Raw genomic sequence first — 22,741 nt, forward strand, 5'->3', positions numbered from 1 at the left:
AGAATGCATTTAAAGTAATGATTGTAAAAATGTTCAAATGTGTTTGAATTCCTAAGGGACCAGACTGCTGAGGTCATCGATCCCTAGACTTACACACTGCATAAACTAACTTATGCTGAGAACAAAACACACACACACACACACACACACACACATGCCCATGCCCGAGGGAGGACTCGAACCTCCGTCTGGAGGGGCCGCGCAATCCGTGTATGGCGCCTCTAACCGCGCGGCCACTCCGCGCAATTAATGATTGTAAGTGCAGTGTTGTGACACAATGGGATACACATAATACCCGTGAAAAAGCTGGTGCCGTAACAACTGTTTCTGATGTTGAAAGAGTGATCAGTTGTTTCAAGCATTATGCTGAAGTATCAAACATAGCAGACATACTAAAACATAGCCGATTAATATAACTTGTGCAATTATTGGCTCTAATCGAGGTCGTATTGTGAGTCAGCGCAACCCTTCTGAAAGATTGACCAGCACGCTGGACGTGATAGACGCGCTGTTCTGATAGGATAGACATGCTCGTCCCGAAAGGCAGTGGCACACAAAATTCACGTATGGTCTTCGGCATCGATGGGCAGTAACTTCTGTATGCACGGCAACTGAACTATACTGTGGGGCTTATGTAGTACCAGAACGTCAACTAGGACTTTCGGGGTCCATTGGTTTGAAGTTTGCGGGCTTTCATGGGTGAAAATGAAATGGTCATGGTTAGGTGGCCCTCAACTACGTACCCTCAGACTCAGAGTTGAAATATTAAAAGTTTTGGCTGGTTTCGTTGTCTAGGAGCTGGGATACGTAGTTGCTGCATTACAAGCCAAATACTGTTGAGTCTACAGTATCCAATATTAACATACACATGGAACGAATGGTCAAAGGTTCCTATCACTCTGCAATTGCGAATGTAGCGTAGAAATTTATAAACGAAAGCTTACAATTAAATAAAATCTGCAGGTACTATCTTAACGACTGTAAATGATGAGTACGATTGTAGAAGTACTTTTGAGAATGTGATATATTTCTGCAAAACACTTATTGGTGTCGATGGTCCAGCAATTAAATAAAATATAATTTGAATAACAAGGAAACAATAGATTGCTACTGCACGTAATTAGTTGTGAACAACAACATAGCTTGCAATGGATTCACTTCTAAACGCACACTACGTCTTCACTGTAGAAGCCACGGAAATCTCACAAGTACACAAGTCAGCACTACGAAATATTTCTATGTGCCGTGACCACTCACAAACTGCTCCACACTCTCCAAGTCCCTCTACCGCGACTCTGCGTCCGTCGCCATACTGTCCAGCCCTCCCGTGTCCTGTACCGTTCTCTCACGGACTACGCGTTCATGAGTGCTGTGATTGGCTAGAGCGCTCCTGCCATGTCTTCAAGCCAATACACACTCACAAACATAAAACACTTCTGAAATACTGGATTTATATTTAAATAACTTGAAATTAAATAAATATTCCTGCGGCTGGACCATAAACACGCTCTAACATACATTATTAAATACATAAACAAATTAAATAAACATATATCAAAGGAATAGCAAGCAAAAGTAGGCCAGTAGCCTAATGTCTCTGTACTTTTTAAAACACAGTAAATATTTGACCAATTTCTTCATGAATAGTATATATCAGATATAAACAAAGACATAGACGAATAAATATCTTTATAAGCATGCTGCTACCGTTTTTTCGTGTAACTGTGGAGTACTTATGGCCTGACGCGATCGATAGTAATCGGTCACTTTGACCTCCAATAACTCATGTACTATTCAACTTCAATGCCTGTAATTTATACCAATTTAGGTTTACACTAATAGCTTTCTAAAGACACGTCGATCGAGAAAATCGGATGAAGAGTTTAGATTTTGGAAAGTCGTTGTTGGGTGTTACTTGAATAATTTACTGTCAGATACTAAACTTTAAACTAGTAAAGATATTGAAAATCTGATTGCACCATCAGAATCGTCGTGCAAATAATGGTAATCTACATGTTTCTTTTTGAGGTATCATCATTCACCTGGCTACTATTAATTTCTATACGAACTGTGAAATGTCTGCTATAATGGTTTCACGAAGTCCGCCATCTTTGGCACTCCCGGCATAGACATCTCCTTCACCGACACAAAGCACCGTCCTCGTCACAGCGTCAACATGGAATTTCCAGCCACGCGATCGGGCTGCACCCCTCTTGCTTCGGCCAACGTCTGGCACCACGTGGTCGGCATGCCGAGCGGCCCGCGCCCCACGAACGGCCCGTGCGACCATGCCAACTCCGAACTCAGAATATTTTCAGGGCGCCACAATTCGCCCGTTACCTCACAAGTTGGACTGCCAGCAACGGTGCTGGTCGCTAAAATCCATTTCACGTGTCTTCACAGTGTAGCCTGTCTCTGATGGTGCTGCGAAAATGCAGCTAGAGGGATGACTGGCGCATGGGTGTGTTTAGTAACAAGAGTTAATTCTTCCTTTGCATCAGCGGGAGGATGGCGAGCACTGCCGTGTACCAGGAACCTGGAATCACAGTAGTCATAGCCCACATTGGAGTTACATTCGCGATTTGATTTTCTAGCAGGCAGTACAGGCACACACACTTTTCGCCTTAGCAAATAAACACTCCAAGATATTCTTCCGCTTTTTCTTTCTTTCTTGGGGTCTTGGTCCCGCTTCACGCGGGGTTGCCCGTGTTACTACTGATTTGGCAATGTTAGATGCAGAGAGCGGCCAGATGCCCTTCCCGCCACCACCCCGAAACCCCCCTCCCCCCCCCCCCCCCCAGGACGGAAGTAGTGTACCCCAGCTGTCTGCGTCTAGTGTAAGCCATGCAATAGTGCGAACGTTTTTAAATGCCAAGATATTATTCCGCTCTCCCCAGACAAATTCACCTCTCACCATGTATGGGATAAGGTGGTGAAGAACAGAACGACTGTTGGTGTTGTTGTTGTTGCGTTCTGACCAAAGACTGGTTTGATGGAACTGTCAGCGCTACTCTACCCTGTGCAAGCCACTTCATCTTCTAATAACTACTATACCCCAAATGTATTTCAACCTGTTTACTGTAATCGTTTCTTGGTCTCGCTCTACAATTTTTATCTCCCAAACTTTCATCTAATACAATATTAATGATTCCTTGATGTCTCAGAATGTGTCCTATCATCCAATCCCTTATTTTAGTCAATCTGTGGCACAAATAAATATATTTCCTCCCAATTCTTTTCAGTACCTCCTCATTAATTGCGCGATATACCCATCCGATTTTCACCATCCTTCTGTAGCACCACATTTCAAAGGCTTCTGTCCTCTTTTTACCTGAACTACTTATCGTTCACGCTTCATTTTCGTACAAGGCTACACTCCAAACAAATACCTCAGAAAAGTATTCCTAACACTGAAATTTATAATCGATGTTAACAAACTTGTCTTCTTTTTTTCTGAGAATTGCTGGTCTACGTTTTATATCATCTCTACTTCGGTCATAGACAGTTATATTTAGGCCCAAACAGCAAAACTATCAGATACTGGTAAAAAAGTGGGAGAAAATCAATTTGTGCTTCGGTGAAATCTATGAACAAGCGAGATAATAATGACCCTACGACTGATCTTAGAAGACGGACTAAAGAAAGAAGAACTTACATTTATAGAACTTGTAGATTTAGATGAGGCATTTTGTTATCTCAAATAGAGTTCACTCTTTGAAACTCTGAAGATAACGAGGATAAAAGACAGGTAACGAGAGGTTATCTGGAACGTTTTCACAAACCAGACTGCAATTCTAAGAATCGACGGTCACGAAAGGTTCAAATGGTTCTGAGCACTATGGGACTTAACATCTGAGGTCATCAGTCCCCTAGAACTTAGAACTACTTAAACCTAACTAACCTAAGGACATCATACACATCCACGCCCGAGGCAGGATTCGAACCTGAGACCGTAGCAGTCGCGCGGTTCCGGATTGAAGCGCCTAGAACCGCTCGGCCACCCCGGCCGGCGGTCATGAAAGGGAAACAGTAATTGAGATGGGGTGAGATAGTGATGTAGCATCTCCCCCCATGTTACTCAGTCTGTACTCAGAGCAGTCAGTAAAGAAAACCATGGAGAAGTTTGAAAAGAGAGTTAAATAATTAGAGGGAGAAATGAGAAATTTGAAGGAAAAACTCACGTAAGTTTCGGTTTTCTCACTAATCATAATAGCACCATATATGCTGACATGCTTTCAAATTTTTGACTAGAAGTCTTTCGTACAACACAGTGAGAGTGCCTGACTAACGTTATTTATAATCGCTGTTGCTTCCCCTTAGTGAAACAAGTGGGAAATAAGTGTGTTTTTTCATATTATAGTGTTTCACCAAGGACTCACAGTAGAATCAACAGGAATCGAAAACTTCAAGATTTGACAATGCCATGTAATTCTGTCAGAAACGGCAAGTTATTTGGAAGGTTGCCTGAAGTGGATGGCTTGTGTATTGAAGAGAGACTATAAAATGTATATCAAATGAAGTCAGACAAGGATAATGGAGTGTAGTGAAATGAAGTAATGCGATGCTGAGTAAAATAGATTAGAGAGTTTGACACAAAAATTAATAGATATGTTTTGCTTTTTGGACAGCAAAATAAATGACGATGGTTGAAGTAGAGGTAGTTTAAAATTCGGACAGCCAATAGCAAGAAAAGCGATTATGAAAAAAGAGAAATTTGTTACCTTAGAATATAAATTTAAGTGTTAGGAAATCTTTCCTGAATATGTTATCCTGGATCGTAGCCTTAACTGCAAGTGAAATGACTATGAAAAGCACGGAAAAGAAGTGTATAGAAGCTTTTGAAACGTGTTGCTACAGAAAAATGCTAAAGGGTAGATGAGTAGAGAGGATAACTAATGAAGCGGTACTGAACAGAATCGGGGAGAAAAGAAATTTGTGTCACAACTTGATTGAAAGAAGGGAAAATTTGGGAGGACACATGCTTGTGCATTAAGGAACAGTTAAATTGATAATGGAGAGAAATGGTTGAAATTGTCAAAGAGCCAGAGGTGACTATAGTAAGTAAATAGGTCCATGTGGATGTTGGTTGCAGTAGTTATGCAGAGATGACGGTACTTGCACAACACAAACTAGCACGCAGTATACAGGGGATCCTAAACGGAAAACTTCGATATAAGGAATTAATAGTTGAAAATGAATATTTCGGGCAGTACGAGGTCTTGAATGAGCAAAGTGTGTGGGACACAGGTTTATAAACTGCTTATGGTTCAGCCACGCGGGATTAGCCGAGCGGTCTTAGGCGCTGCAGTCATGGACTGTGCGGCTGATCCCGGCGGAGGTTCGATTCCTCCCTCGGGCATGGGTGTGTGTGTTTGTCCTTAGGATAATTTAGGTTAAGTAGAGTGTAAGCTTAGGGACTGATGACCTTAGCAGTTAAGTTACATAAGATTTCACACACATTTGAACACTTACGGTTCACAGCAAAAACTGCCTGCCGGATCGACGTTTGTGAAACTACCTTAAAAAGAGTAATTGTTTTACGTGTCCAAGACGGATTTAACATTATACACGGTTCATAGCTGCTTGTCGATGATGCTGTATTACTCGTTACAGCCGGCCGCTGTGACAGAGCGGTTGTAGGCGCTTCAGTGCGGAACCGCGCTGCTGCTACGGTCGCAGGTTCGAATCCTGCCTCGAGCATGGTTGTGTGTGCTGTCCTTGGGTTAGTTAGGTTTACGTAGTTCTAAGTCTAGGGGACTGATGACCTCAGATGTTAAGTCCTGTAGTGCTTAGAGCCATTTGAACCAATGCTCGTTACAGAAACTTGGAGACGTGCATTTAACGTGTGGTGAAGTAGGATGTACCTCTCATAAAGTCGAATGAATGTATAGACAAAAATTTGGCAACGGGCGTCATCCTAATTGGAAGCAATATATCGTCGAGCGTAGAAATGGTTCAAATGGCTCTGAGCACTATGGGACTCAACTGCTGAGGTCATTAGTCCCCTAGAACTTAGAACTAGTTAAACCTAACTAACCTAAGGACATCACACACATCCATGCCCGAGGCAGGATTCGAACCTGCGACCGTAGCGGTCTCGCGGTTCCAGACTGCAGCGCCAGAACCGCGCGGCCACTTCGGCCGGCTCGTCGAGCGTAGAAACATAGGAGAAACTCCGTAGTTCAAGCCACTGATAACTGTCCAAAGTCAAGCAGAGGTGCAAATATGGCCACCCACTGGTATTTGTGATTTTGACTTACAGCATGCGGTATCCATTTTTGACCTTCTCTATTATATGTAAATGTCGCACGATGGTGGAATGATCGCAGTTTACCACATTTACCAGTTCTCGAGTACGCTGACGTGAATCGTTGTGGATTAGGCCTAATGCGTACAAACGATCTTCCTCCAACTCTAAAGGTCTTCCTGTGTGAGAACGAACCGCCTTAAAACGACAAAACCATTTTCCTGCCGTAGGCTGTCCAGTGGCATAATTCCCATATACGGTGAAATGTTTCTGGCTGCGTCCTCTGCGTAACCCCTCTACTGAACTCAGGCAGAAGAACGTGTCAGAAATGTTCCGATTTCTCCACTTGGCACTCAATTTTCTAGCGTCCACCGCTCCACTCATTAAGTCCAGGTGACAAAAGACAATATGTAAACTCAGACAGCAACAGTGAACTATAAATAAAAAATGACATTCGATAAAAAACTCATAACAACCGTAATACCAACATGCAAAACAAAAACGCTTCGAACTTACGCGACAACACGATAGCCGATGACATACTGAACTTCATTAAAATATGAAATTTCCTTCTTCCGTTACCGCTTATAAGGGACAGAAGATACAGCTGAAAAAATAAATAAATAAATAAAGCCTACATGTTCTGCACTGAATTCGATATGTTGTTTATACATGTTTTGATTGTTACTTTCACATCAGTTATAGGAAATATGACCATTTTGGCTTATAGCTTAGAAGCTACAGATACGTTTCAGACAGTGTAGACTATTTGCTGCAAACCATGGTTGCTATGTAATCATAATGAGAGAGTAGGTGTTCAAAATGGCTCTGAGCACTATGGGGCTTAACTTCTGAGGTCATCAGTCCCCTAGAACTTAGAACTACTTAAACCTAACTAACCTAAGGACATCACACACATCCATGTCCGAGGCAGGTTCGAACCAGCGACTGTAGCGGTCTCGCGGCTCCAGACTATTGCGCCTAGAACCGCTCAGCCACTCCGGCCGGCAGAGAGTAGGTGTGATAGTGTCGATATAACCATGTGGGCAGGAGAGAGGCCTCCAACCTGCTACGTTTGCTTGTTTCCCTGCGTGCGTGCGTGTGCGCATGCGTGCGTGTTTTGTGCGTGTGTGTGTGTGTGTGTGTGTGTGTGTGTGTGTGTGCGAGAGGCCGCAAGGACGCTGCTCTCAATTACGTCACGCCTCTGCTTTCGCTTGCTCAAATCCTGAACTTCGAACTTTGTCTTTGTGGCGGAAACAGGTAATGGTGGACTAGTTTCAACGGGCAACAAGGTCCAAGACCAGCTGCAGAATCTGGTCGGATAACACACTGCGAATTCCTCCATCCGTTAGTCTGGTTGCAACGCATTCCAAGTTCCGACCTTGAGGAAGAGTTGCACAGTCCCATAGATCTGCATCTTGTGAGTAGATAGCAGCTAAAATAACTACACGTATAAGCCATATTTCAGAGTAATCGTACACTGAAAGGACCGAAGGAATTATTGTTTTTTATGACTCTTCTTTTAGCCTTTTAGTGCGATATTAAAGTATATGTAGGTACGCAGAAACGTGTTTTCCGCACACTTATCATGATTTACTAACATATAAAATTACACAGGTTTGCTTTCACATGAAATGAGGAATTTTAGGGATAAAGATTATTTATTGCACATTTATCTTTTTTGTTGAACGTGGACAGTGTAAATTACTGACCTCAAAAGTATTTCCTACCGATTGACCTACAACCATACGTCTTGAAACTACATTATTCAGTAATTATTTTTCTCGTGGTACGCTTCAGTTCATGGCGTTAGTATTTGTGACACACAAGATTTACCGGTGCATCTAATTCAAGCATGCAAACTAATTTCCGAATTTTCACGTGTCACATATCCCGGCACTTTAATGTTGTGTATATCTCTTCTAACGCACTAGGCTTTGTATACAGCTTTCTACTGTAAGTCATCGTAAATACTGATTTCACCATGTCTAAAATGCCAAAAAAAGGCCGTCAAAACTGAAATAGCGAGAAATTTCGGTGTGTATCATTACTGGTGGAACAATTTTATTGCATAAATTGTACAGTAAATCAGTGTTCTTCCATCAGCCATCACAAATGCTACACTACCTAGAAGGACAAAAACATTAGGCAGCTAAGAATTATTCAGATCAGTGAGAGCAGAATATTGCAGAAGTACTGGCTGGGATATCAGCTTATGCTTCAAAGGGAGTGTATTTCATGGATCTAGACAAAACTTAAATTACAGACAATACACCTTTCACTCAGTCAAAGAACCCCAGATAAACGCATTTTTGTCCAGACGTACAGGCCTGTGCACGCACGATGAATCAGCACTGCAGAAACTCTATCTGCCACAGTGTTAATAGAATTCAAGTGACTCGCTGTACACACAGGCGTACCTCTCTGCCTTTCTGCAGCTGACTTTCGCTGATCATACCTCTGTCTATGGTTATATCACTCTCCCTGTTTCTGCAAAGCTTAGGTGCGTCCTTCGTCGGAAGAGTGGGAGTGTTGGTTACGCCAAACATTGTGGGAGAATTTCTTTGATTTGTTGTGTGTCCCGTAGTGTGACGTCAGAGGAATTCCCCTCTGCGTACCAGGTTGAATGGACAACATCCTTCCGAGAGGTTCTAGCGTTAATTTCCATCGAAGCCAGTCGCAGGCAGGTGTATGCAGTCAAAAAAATGGCTCTGAGCAGTATGGGACTCAACTGCTGAGGTTATTAGTCCCCTAGAACTTAGAACTAGTTAAACCTAACTAACCTAAGGACATCACAAACATCCATGCCCGAGGCAGGATTCGAACCTGCGACCGTAGCGGTCTTGCGGTTCCAGACTGCAGTGCCTTTAACCGCACGGCCACTTCGGCCGGGTGTATGCAGTCGGCAACGCGTGATCGCAGGACTGGTAAACTTCGTCAATCAGATTCAGTTAAATAACTGTTCGAACAGAATTCATCTCATTTTGTACTTGAGTTGATTTTATTTCCTTTACCGCAAATTGATTTTGTATAATTCTAGCAATTTATGGTTTTCAGACCCACGTCACGTCATGGTGTATATGCTTTTATTATGTAGGTTTCTCTAATGAACTATTTTGCGAGATGATAAAAGTCAGTAAAGCTTATTTCAAAGTCATCGCCCATGTTCCCTTGCAATACTTAGTGCCGAAATGTCCTATACTTTGCACATGGCGACGGTAATAAGTAATGCTCGCAGTTGTACTGTGACATTCTTTGTTCTCGTTTGTACTGTTTCTTCCTGTGATTGCTAGGTTGTTCAAAATATTGTACAAATACACTGACTTGAGTAAATCTTGCAATTCACTGCGTTTTCTTGTGATCATCTTTTACGAACTGCGTAGTCCTGATGAAATACCCCGGGGTATTTGACCAACAGCAATCTTGTGTGCAAGTCCATCTCATGCTACGAGCTTTGCCCACCTTGGTAACAATTTCAATCGTATTTTCAGATGCATTAAATTAGTTTCAAATTTTTGTGAGATTGGGTGTGAGAACCATCAATTACCGCACTGTCGAAATAGGTGTGTACGTGATTACTTTGAGCCTTCAGCTTCTGACTACACATGCTTGAATATGGTTTGTCACTTTGACTGAAACTGAAGGTCTGAGTATAACCATGAATTTCTTTGAATACATTATTATGAAGAGGGAGCGTTAACTTCTGATATAACTTGACCATAGATCAGAGTAATTACCGATTCGTAGCTATCCTACTTACATTATATCATCGATAGATAAACACATTGCAGCATGGTGGTGTACCTGCGCAGAACAGAATCGCAAACACATTCATTGTACAACAACACTGATGGCTACCAAAATTTCAACACCGAAAAAGATAACAAACAACTAAACTTCATTTATTGTGCGTATACAAAATACAGCAGGCCTCTCATAATCCGGTATGTTCGGGGATCTGTCAACGCTGGATTATCAAGTACATTTTTAAGAACTTGATTTAAAAAAAGGGATATCAGCAAAACCTGTAGTATTAACTATAGGTTTTTTGGCAAAAAAAAACAAGTATATGTTATTTATTAAACGCAACAGGGGAGAACAGCAGTATAAAAACACTAAAAGTATGTATTACTTTTCTGTAAACACAAAAGTGAATTAAAAGTCAAATACTGTACTGATCTATTAAATCAATTTAAGGCTTAAAGTTTTGGAAAAGTTCAAATAACATTTGTAAATCTGTTATGAAATAAAAATAAGCACTATTGATTCGAAAAGGTCAAGAATAAGTTAATTAATAAAAATTGTTGCCAAGAATTTGGTGCAGATTAAACGGAATCACTTTCTTTAGGAATACCACAGATATGTGAAGTTGTCTAGGGTGTAGACTAGAGTAAGTCGGACTAGTATCCACCACAGATGATTTTGCTGAAATTTTCTTCTGAGCCCTCCGGAACATTGCAGAAATGAAAACTTCTTTCTTGAATCGAGTTCATTTTTGACAACACAAAAAGTGTACAAGGCTTCTGAAGCGTCAGCACGAGAAATATGAGTTATAGGTGTTTCTTCTACGTAACTATCAGTATCTGGTACCTCCTGTGGGTTGAAAACCTTTGTAATATCACATCGTCAATCAGATCTTCTTCGCCGCGCGGGATTAGCCGAGCGGTCTGAGGCGCTGCAGTCATGGACTATGCGGCTGGTCCCGGCGGAGATTCGAGTCCTCTCTCGGGCATGGATAATTTAGGTTAAGTAGTGTGTAAGCTTAGGGACTGCTGACCTTAGCAGTTAAGTCCCATAAGATTTCACACACGTTTTTTTCAGATCTTCTTCGACAGCTAAATTTCTCTTATTGTCGATCTATGCGTTCACTTCTTCAGCTGAAAACGCACTCATTTCATTAGCGGATGCAGAATTTATCACTCATACAATTTCAGAGCAATCAGTTGTCGACTCATCATCATTTACATCGTTTTCTGTTTCAGCTTCTTCCATCAGTATACGCAATAGATTCCTCCAGGCCCTGTTAAATAATTAATAAATAAAACCTCACAGCACTGATTCGAAAGCAAATAATTCAGGAGTGATGAAAGAAGAATCATGTAACATGAATGTGCGGTGTCTGTTCTATCGGACATGTTTGAAAAATTGGGTTCTAACTCCTGTGAGAATCTCAAGCTAGCGAACATGGAGGAGATGGACAAGGACTGCGAATAAGTGGCTCTTGCTCTTGGTGGGAGTGTGGGTCTGCCGGTAAGAGTGCCGAGATAGTCCACGAAGTGGTGATAAACACTGTGTCCGGATAGCGCATTGGTTGACGCAGCAGCCCAGAATGCAGGAGATACTGGGTTCGAGTCCCGGTCCGGCACACACGTTTTCACTCGTCGCTGCTGATTCCATATAAAGTCCTGATGCAGCTGGCATCAATAATACCTCCCCTTTCCTTTCTTTATGCCCCCTCTACCTTCAATTTGCAGAACTAAGAGTCGTCGATACCAGTACAAAGTTAACAATGAAGCAGCTTATATTAGCGAGAATGTAATCGCTCATTGTGGCAGGCAACGAGACGCAGCGCCGAGCGGTTCCGACGGCTTTTGATGGCGTCCGAATGTACTACCAACTGTGTCGAGCTAAAACTAAGGGAAAATTACTGATGAGTGCTGGATAATCGGGTCTGCCTGGTTACCACGATCACAGTGTAGTAGGACTATACGTGATTGAATCTTTAGATATGTATGTATCTATGTATGTGTATGTGCCTGTGGCTAGGACCTCCTGCCGGGTAGACCGGTCGCCTGGTGCAAGTCTTTTTCGTTGATGCCACATTGGCGGCTTGCGTGTCGATGAGGAGGAAATGTTGATGAAGACAATACAAGATTTAGTCCCCGAGCGGAAAAAATCTCCGATCCGGCCTTGAATCGAACAAGGGGCCCTCGCGTCGCATTCTACCACACTGACCTCTCAGCTGTGAAGGTACTTCAATGCGAGATGTTTTTAATAATTTCCACAACGAAATTCTGTCTCGAAATCTGGCAGAAAACCCAAAGAGATTCTGGTCATACATAAAGCAGAGTAGTGGCAAGACGCAATCAATACCTTCACTGCGCGATAACAACGGTGAAGTCACTGATGACAGTGCCACTGAAGCAAAGTTATTAAACACGGTTTTCCGAAACTCCTTCCCCAAATAAGACGAAGTAAATATTCCTGAATTCCAATCAAGAACAACTATCAAGATGAGAAATATAGAAGTAGATAGGCTTGGTGTAACAAAGCAATTTAAATCACTTAATGAAGCCAAGGCCTCCGGGGGCAGATTGTATACCGGTCAGGTTCCTCTCCGCGTAGCTCCATATTTATCAATTATGTACAACCGCTCGCTCACAGAAAGATCCGTACCTAAAGACCGTAAAATTGCTCGAGTCACACCAATACCCAAAAAGGGAAGTAGAAGTAATCCGCTGAATTACAGGCCCATATCACTAACGTCGATTTGCAGTAGAGTTTTGGAACATATACTGTATTCGAACATCATGAAGTACCTCGAAGAAAACGATTTATTGACACATAGTCAGCACGGATTCAGAAAATATCGTTCTTGCGAAACACAATTAGCTCTTTATACTCCTGAGGTAATGAGTGCTATCGACAGGGGATGTCAAATTAATTCCATATTTTTAGATTTCCAGAATGCTTTTGACATCGTTCATCACAAACGTCTTCTAACCAAAATGCGTACCTATGGAATATCGCCTCAGTTGTGCGGCTGGATTCGTGATTTCCTCTCAGAAAGGTCACAGTTCGTAGTAACAGACGGTAAGTCATCGAGTAAAACAGTAGTAATATCCGACGCTCCCCAAGGAAGTGTTATTGGCCCTCTATTGGTCCTGATCCAAGAGACAATCTGAGCAGCCGTCTTAGATTGTTTACAGATGATGCAGTAGATTACCGTCTTGTAAAGTCATCAGATGACCAAAATGAATTGCAAAATGATTTAGATAAGATATCTGTATGGTGTGAAATGTGACAATTGACCCTGAATAAAGAAAAGTATAAGGTTATTCACATGAGTACTAACAGTAATCCACTACATTTCTATTACGCAGTAAGTCACACAAATCTAAAGGCTGTAAATTTGAAAGGGTACAGTACTGCCCGACATTGAAAATAGGTACAACATACTTCATTATTTTTGTCAGAACAACACATTTTTTTTGTAAAATAACTCAATTTCAATTAATACAGCGAAACCAGATACCAGTGTAGGAAAGAATGACAATTTATTTATTTAATTGATCACATGTGCACTCCAACAAAGTAAATCCCTACATCCAGTTTGGTGAGATCTGTGAAATGAATGAATGAATGGTCGTCTGCTAACCGCAGATAGTGAATGTGAATATATGATCATCTTTGAGACGATCCTTTGTCCACCTTTGGTGGGACCAAAGAGATGAAATTTACCAGAGCTTTGAGCGCCTGAAATGTGGCTGACCAATACGGTAGCATGGTCTTCCCCCACCACGACAGAGGTGCGAGATGACCTAAAGAACGGCCATGTTTCAGCACTCTGCCGCTGGATCTTGAGCTGTTAAGACCTTTTTTGTTGTGCTCCGTAATGACAAAATATTGGAGACATGGTATGCATGTGGAATATTTTAAGAGTAGTTTGAAATAATAATTTCTCTATTTCAGGAACTTTTGTGGGGAGAATTAAGTGTCAGGCAGGTAATATTAATGGGATTGTAGTAATCTTCGGAAGTGACCAACGGTCACAATGAAACCACGTGTAGCAATAAGTTGAAATACTTCCGTGTGCTTAAGTTAAGCTGAATTACTAGCGTGTGTACAATAAGTTGAAACATTTAAGAAATAGCGTGTGTACCATAAGTTGAACTATTTAAGAAATGGCGTGTGCAGGACTTGAAATTAGAGACGAGTACTTCCACGTGGTGAGTACTGTGTGAGTCTCAAACTGTGTATTAGACAAAAGATAAAGAGAAGTACTTGTCCATGGTATCAGTTGAGGACTCGCGTGTGTGATGAATACGTACTTAATATTAATTTGCGTGATATGATTCCGTGTGACGCTAGATACAAACTCTGAGAGAGAAGCAAGGTGAGTCGGCCGTCTATCCAGCAACGCCACTTGGCTTGCATTGCACAGGAAGACGTGCATATATCTCCAGAGTTCATAGTAGGAAAATAGAATTACGAAGTGGGGCAGTGTCGTGTGAAACTGGGATAAAAATTAATTGAAGTGGGAAAGCTGAAAGTGATAGTGTTGTGACTATTTAGTGTTTTGTATTTCATATTGTAGTGTGATGTATGTCATGTAATTTGGGTATATGTGGTTTGCATGGGAGAGTAGCAAGGTAGTTTCAAAAGATTAGTGGGTTATGCTTGTTCCTTCTGTACTGCTCGGTCTGGAGGATAGTTCCGTGATGATGATTGTGAGAGGATTGTGAGAGTCGAAGTGTGAGAAATACACTCCTGGAAATTGAAATAAGAACACCGTGAATTCATTGTCCCAGGAAGGGGAAACTTTATTGACACATTCCTGGGGTCAGATACGTCACATGATCACACTGACAGAACCACAGGCACATAGACACAGGCAACAGAGCATGCACAATGACGGCACTAGTACAGTGTATATCCACCTTTCGCAGCATTGCAGGCTGCTATTCTCCCATGGAGACGATCGTAGAGATGCTGGATGTAGTCCTGTGGAACGGCTTGCCATGCCATTTCCACCTGGCGCCTCAGTTGGACCAGCGTTCGTGCTGGACGTGCAGACCGCGTGAGACGACGCTTCATCCAGTCCCAAACATGCTCAATGGGGGACAGATCCGGAGATCTTGCTGGCCAGGGTAGTTGACTTACACCTTCTAGAGCACGTTGGGTGGCACGGGATACATGCGGACGTGCATTGTCCTGTTGGAACAGCAAGTTCCCTTGCCGGTCTAGGAATGGTAGAACGATGGGTTCGATGACGGTTTGGATGTACCGTGCACTATTCAGTGTCCCCTCGACGATCACTAGTGGTGTACGGCCGGTGTAGGAGATCGCTCCCCACACCAAGATGCCGGGTGTTGGCCCTGTGTGCCTCGGTCGTATGCAGTCCTGATTGTGGCGCTCACCTGCACGGCGCCAAACACGCATACGACCATCATTGGCACCAAGGCAGAAGCGACTCTCATCGCTGAAGACGACACGTCTCCATTCGTCCCTCCATTCACGCCTGTCGCGACACCACTGGAGGCGGGCTGCACGATGTTGGGGCGTGAGCGGAAGACGGCCTAACGGTGTGCGGGACCGTAGCCCAGCTTCATGGAGACGGTTGCGAATGGTCCTCGCCGATACCCCAGGAGCAACAGTGTCCCTAATTTGCTGGGAAGTGGCGGTGCGGTCCCCTACGGCACTGCGTAGGATCCTACGGTCTTGGCGTGCATCCGTGCGTCGCTGCGGTCCGGTCCCAGGTCGACGGGCACGTGCACCTTCCGCCGACCACTGGCGACAACATCGATGTACTGTGGAGACCTCACGCCCCACGTGTTGAGCAATTCGGCGGTACGTCCACCCGGCCTCCCGCATGCCCACTATACGCCCTCGCTCAAAGTCCGTCAACTGCACATACGGTTCACGTCCACGCTGTCGCGGCATGCTACCAGTGTTAAAGACTGCGATGGAGCTCCGTATGCCACGGCAAACTGGCTGACACTGACGGCGGCGGTGCACAAATGCTGCGCAGCTAGCGCCATTCGACGGCCAACACCGCGGTTCCTGGAGTGTCCGCTGTGCGTGCGTGTGATCATTGCTTGTACAGCCCTCTCGCAGTGTCCGGAGCAAGTATGATGGGTCTGACACACCGGTGTCAATGTGTTCTTTTTTCCATTTCCAGGAGTGTAATAAAAGATCCACCATCCTATCCAGAAAGTGCACTGTAGCGTTAAATAATTACGAGACCATAATATAGAGATTCACCAATGTAAAGCCATGCCCACTGGGCGGAATTTCTCATGTGTTATTGTTGTAGATTATAGAATTTGTGTGTTTAGGTTAGAGAATTTATCGGAATAAATAAGATAGTGAAAAGAAAAAGATTGGTGGACTTTTCCTTTGAATTGTATGTTGTCATAATGTCCCGAATTTATAATGTGTGCGCCATTCATATTCAGTGCGGTGGCCACGTGTTGACAAAAGCCGTTAAATAAAAGACAAAAAGAAAATGTGGTATTGCCAGTGCGTAGTGTACAGTCAGACTTCTGTAAATTACTGATAGTCAGATGCGTGTTTCCGTTGCGTATTAATCATATAGGAGGATAACTTGTAACTTAAGTGTGAGTACTAGAGTTCATGTTACTCGATAAATAAGAATGAATCCACTCGCTTGGCAGACCACTCATCTTGCAGGCCTGACTGCTTGATGCCACAGTATGAGCAAGGCATGTGGGTGCCTCTCAAATTCAACTAAATACTCACGGATTACAATTACAAGTAACCTAAATTGGAACGATCACATAGATAATGTTGTGGGTTGAGCAAACCAAAGACTGCGATTCATTGGCAGAACACTTAGAAGGTGCAACAGGTCTACTAAAGAGACACGCTTGTCCACCCTATTCTGGAGTATTGCTGTGCGGTGTGGGATCCGCATTAGGTGGGAATGACGGATGACATCTAAAAAGTACAAAGAAGTTCAGCTCGTTTTGTATTATCGCGAAATAGGGAGGTAGTGTCACAGACATGATACGTGAATTGGAGTGGCAATCATTAAAACAAAGGCGTTTTTCGTTGCGATGGGATCTTCTCATGAAATTTCAATCACCAGTTTTCTCCTCCGATTGCGAAAACATTCTGTTGGCACCCACCTGCATAGGTAGAAATGATCACCACGATAAAATAAGAGAAATCAAGACTCGCACAGAAAAATGTAAGTGCTCGTTTTTCCCGCGCGCCGTTCTAGAGTGGAACGGTAGAGAGACAGCTTGAAGGTGGTTCATTGAACCCTCTGCCAAGCACTTTATTTGTGAATAGCAGAGTAATCACGTAGATGTAGATGTATTTGTGGACAGCGTGTAGGTGATTTCGCGGTACAAACGACGTGAAAGTGAGTACACAAAGCTGTAAGCTCTGGCAGTAACAATAGCTGAGCATCATCTCTAACTGAGCTTGGATGACACACAAGAGTACGTCGTTGCATGCTCCTTCAGATCTGTGCCAGAGTTCATTAGTCATAATAGATGGCCAGTGTTGGCATGCCAGTCTCTCAGCAATCCATGACCAGATTTCTTTCAGTAAGTGATGGATCTGGAGAATGAGTTGAACAATCGAACTGCCTCTGTATCGAGGTTGCATGGACAACATGTGATCTTATATACTATGTTGAAAGATAACGACACAGTGACTTAGGAGGTAAAGCACAGTCTACGGCCTTATTTTAACAGTTACTATCCAAATTACCGCCTGTGTGAACTAGGTTCAAATGGCTCTGAGCACTATGGGACTCAACTGCTGTGGCCATCAGTCCCCTAGAACTTAGAACTACTTAAACCGAACTAACCTAAGGACATCACACACATCCATGACCGAGGCAGGATTCGAACCTGCGACCGTAGCAGTCGCACGGTTCCGGACTGCGCGCCTAGAACCGCGAGACCACCGCGGCCGGCTGTGTGAACTAGGGCTGATCGTGTTGTGTAACCAATACCACACCATAGCAAAACTAAAAATGTTAGGTCCTTATGACGGCTACGAAGGAGGTCTGCCAACAATCGTTCTCCAAGAGCCTGCTCAATTGAATACGTCAGTCGTGATGCTGTATGCAGAATAATGACTCGTCTCAAAAAAGAAGGCAGTTTGCCACTGGTGTGTCTAGCGTTGTCGGTGGCACATGACTGTTAGTGTGCTTTTCTCCGCTTTCGCTCACAGGGAAACCACACCAATGGTCACTGTGCTGACAGTCCATGGTGCTCCAGACATAATCGCACTGTCCATATGAATACTTATCTTGCTGCTAACAGGCTCATTTCCTGATTCGAGTTACGTGAAATTGCCATATGATCCAACACACCCGAGCGAACATTTTATCTGTCCTCTCAGGCACTTGTTGTTTGGAGCTGTACTGATTCTTCATGGGGTTGCGTATGGCCCCCCTGAAACCGTCTATTCGATATCTGCATGACAGTCACTGGATTCCGATTGGCGCGAACAGTAATATCGTGAAACGATAAACGACAATTCGATAGGCTACAGACCTGCCATTGTCGAATTCCTATGTGTGCTGGTAGATGTTCCTTCTTCTCATACTAGATATAACACAATCTCACGAGCAAGCAACATTCAGCTGCGATTTCTGAATGAGAAATCCACCGTGTAATCTTCTTTATATCTACTTACTTGGTTGCTCTGAAATGATTATCATTTGCATACCAAAGCATACAGTACACTCCACATCAATTTGACGTGTTGCATACCATCAGTAGGGGCACAACAGGGGTGTGGCCCCACTCTCCATTGTTGTCAAATTTATTCAAGATGGTGGACCCAAGATGGCGGCGATAGATATGGCAACATCACGATGACATCATGGCAGGAAGTTCAAATTTTGGCGGGAAAATATGTGAACTGGACTACCTCCACTAAAGTAACCCCCTCCCCTCCCCCTTTCCCCTCCCCACCACTCCCCCAGGAAACAGTGGGAAGTTAAAATTCCATCAGGACAATGCAACACACCATGGCTACCTCCACTAACCTAAGAAAATGGCGGGAGAAAAGAGCACTTGGATTACCTCCACTAACCTAAGTCATCCGACCGCCACCTCCTCCTAGGAATTGGTGGGTAAAGGACTCAGCCTGTGGTGGATAGGATGGACATAAGTCTTTATTTTCAGTCTTTATTGAAACAATTAGAGGCAGTACCGCCGTCAAGAGTGTCCACCGCGAGGTGCGGAGTCCAACTGACCTAGTACACAGTATCACCACCAGAGTGCACCGTCGTCCCTCCCATGACATAATTCAAGATGGCGGTCTGAGGGGGGGGGGGAATGGCGGGAAAAGGACTCAGTCTCTTCTGGGCTGCTGGATAGAAACGACTGCACTTTATTTGTTTTGGAACAATTTATTTAGGGATCGATTTGTAATAGTATGTTGAATACACTGATACAAAACACTCGCTCTGATGTGCTTAGGGCCGCCCTACACACCACACAGACATGCAAACTACTCGTAAATTATCGAAATAATGCACTACACTGATGTACAGACTCGAAATCAACTCGTGAATTGCCGAAATAACGCAGTACACAGTTTAAAGACCTGCAAAACACTCGTAAATCACCCAAATAATGCAGTACACCAAAGTGCAGACACGAAAACAACTCGTATATTATCAAAATAACGCATTTAAAATGCTCTGCAGACACACTCACTACTTGTAAACTGTTCAAATAATGCACAGCACAGCCTACAGACCTGCTCGCCAAATAATTCAACAGGCACGCAAACAACTCGTAAAAAAAGCTCCAACGCACACACGCACCGAAACCACTGCGAGCCTCCGCTGGATAGACTAACGCATTGGACGGTAGCTGCAGCTCTCCCTCTTAATGCCGACGCCAGCTGGCGTCCGTGCACAGTTAGAGTTCTTCGAGTGTTATACTGATATCACTTGTCTATCTAAATAAGCGCCAAGTCACCCTTGGGGCCACGCGTATGCACGTTTACCGTTGCACGCATGAAACCTCTCTCTACCTGTGGATACTGACATCACAGATAGCGATATGGGAATCTGTTCCAGAATAACATAAACTGCTTTCTTCCTAGCGATCCTAACGAGACATGTGAGACGTGTCTAGCCATGTGCACTGAACCTGTGGATATTAATGGCACAGGTCGCAGTATAGAAATCTGTTCAGTGCTTCCCAGAATAGCACAGGGTGCATTGTACCTATCGATCCTAACGGGACATGCAAGCTGCGCCGGTCAGAGTGGCCGAGCGGTTCTGGGCGCTACAGTCTGGAACCGCGCGACCGCTCCGGTCACAGGTTCGAATCCTGCCTTGGGCATGGATGTGTGTGATGTCCTTAGGTTAGTTAGATTTAAGTAGTTCTAAGTTATAGGGGACTGATGACCTCAGCAGTTAAGTCCCATAGTGCTCAGAGCCATTTGAACTATGCAAGCTGCGTCTAGCCCTGCACGCTACCTGCCCGCATCGCTGTGAACTGTTCATCCTGCTGTCAACATATGCCTCAGAAACGGTAAATGCTCTCTGTGCTAAAAGCCTTCATCATGTCTGTGCAAACTTGCGGAAACACCGTTAATCATAAAAGCATTCTTGTTGTTTGGAAAGAGAGCACTGTCTAAGTGCAGATGGGAAAGGGGGGGAGGGATAAGCAGAACAATTACACAGACAAAATTCGAAGCACTGTCTTACAGAAGAGAAAAATGGCGGGAATTTTCAGTATGCTACAGCTACTGGTCTGGAGATGTCCTAATGCCACAGTGGTGGATGAGTGACGGCATCCCCACCAGAGATGGATGGTCTGCTTCATCTTGTCTTTGAACACCTACTTTCAGTTATTACAGAAAGTATTTTTATTCAAACTCATTCCTGGAATTCAATTCAACTGTAATAGTTATATACAAATTGTGTCACGAAATTTTAACCCTGGATAGCTGATGTCAATGGGAACCAAAATTACTAATGTTGTGTAGGTCGACAAGGCATAACTTTTAAACTACGGTAACTTGGAGCCACGCACTCCGATTGTCCGTGGAATTCCCCTGTTACCGGATGCCCTGGACAACGCGTGACCGCGAATGCTTTGCCTGCCGGAGATCGCGATGTATCCAAGACGGCCCGCAGGCTCGGTGGTAGCTCGCCAGCTTTCCACTCTGGGGGCCTGAGGGAGAATCCGCCGGGATCCCGAGACATCCATTGTAGTTTCATGATAAGATGTACCAGGAACAAACCCGTCAACAGTTGTTAGTTCGCGTACAGCGAGTCTTTTACAAATTGTGTCGGCCCTGAAATGGGCCTTTTTTTTTTTTTTTTTTTTTTTTTTTGTAGCTAGGACATTGTTTACTTAAAGCAGGTGCTCGAACTATCGATCCTCTGACGCGACACAGGCTTGGTAGCATCGAATGGTGTTTTGCAGAAATCTTTCAAAGATTCCTGGCATCGCCCTTATGTGATGCGATGCATTAATTCCTCTTCGTTTCTAGGTGGTTCGCGTCCGGGTGGGTGAAACAGAACTTTGAAGAATCCTCAGAGGAAAACGTCCGGTGGCGGGAGGTCTGGTGATCGCGGGGGCCATGTCCTACGAGCACCTCTGCCAATTACCCGGCCGTCGAAGAGTTCATTTAAATATCCGCGCACAGCGCGACTGTTATGTGCTGGCGCCCCATCGTGCTGCAACCACATACGTAGCCGTATGTCCAGGGGAACATCTACCAGTAGGCCGGATAGAGTTTCTTGTAAAAAGTGAAGGTAATTTGCTCCAGTAAATCGAGAAGCTAGACGGACCAGCTCAGTCAAATGGTCACCCACAATGCCTGGCCAAATGTTGAGCTAAAATCGTTCATGGTGTCCGTGGACGTACGTGACGTGAGTATTTACCCTTGCCCAGTAATGGACATTTTGAGTGTTGTAAAGGCCATCCCGATGGAAGGTGCACTCGTCAGCAAACAACACAATTGCGGGGAAGTCGGAATCTCGTGCAATACGTCACAGAAGCCACCGGCAAAACCCTAGCCTTTGTTCACAGTCCGCCACAGGATTTAGGTCTTCGACAGGGTGGAAACTAAATGGATGCTGGCAGTCGTCCCTCAAAACATCCCACATTAACCGATGAGTGACCACCATGTCGTGTCCAACCGCCCGAGTACTTTCGTAGGTGCTTCCTCGAAGCACTCGAGGTCTCTTCAAATGTAGCATCCTGTCGTGTTCGAGGTCTTCCAGCATCACATGATATCCCGCTAACAAGCCTGTTTAGCCAAGTCGTCGGTGAATTGCTGCAAACGTTTGCCGGTGTGGGTGGTGTCTTGCTGGGTACCGTTGCTCACACAACTGTCGAGCTTCACGCGCATTACCGTCGGCTAGTCCATAAACAAAAACCATATCTCGTTGTTCCTCAAACGAACACTGTGCCGCCATGCTTACTGTATGACTAAATCGCAGGTGACGTATGTGTGCTCCGAAGCGAAGCTTGCGTGTGGATGCCCCTGACATGAGGTGGAGACAAACAGCAAGACCTATGCGACACGTCTGCGTATCACGTAGGGGCAGTGACGGAGCGAGGAACGTTTGTATGTGTGAACCGACAACCACAGCACTGTCCGTCAACCGACGAACAGTAACAGGGAAATTCCACAGCCAATCGGGGCGCTAGGCGCCAAGTTTCATGCATGCATCCAACAGTCTGGCAGTTACACCTGTTATTATTGTAATGTACGACCATTTCACATTTGCAATGGCTTATCTCGCGCTTATAT

Source organism: Schistocerca nitens, chromosome 3, assembly GCF_023898315.1.
Source record: "Schistocerca nitens isolate TAMUIC-IGC-003100 chromosome 3, iqSchNite1.1, whole genome shotgun sequence".
Classification (NCBI taxonomy): Eukaryota; Metazoa; Arthropoda; class Insecta; order Orthoptera; family Acrididae; genus Schistocerca; species Schistocerca nitens.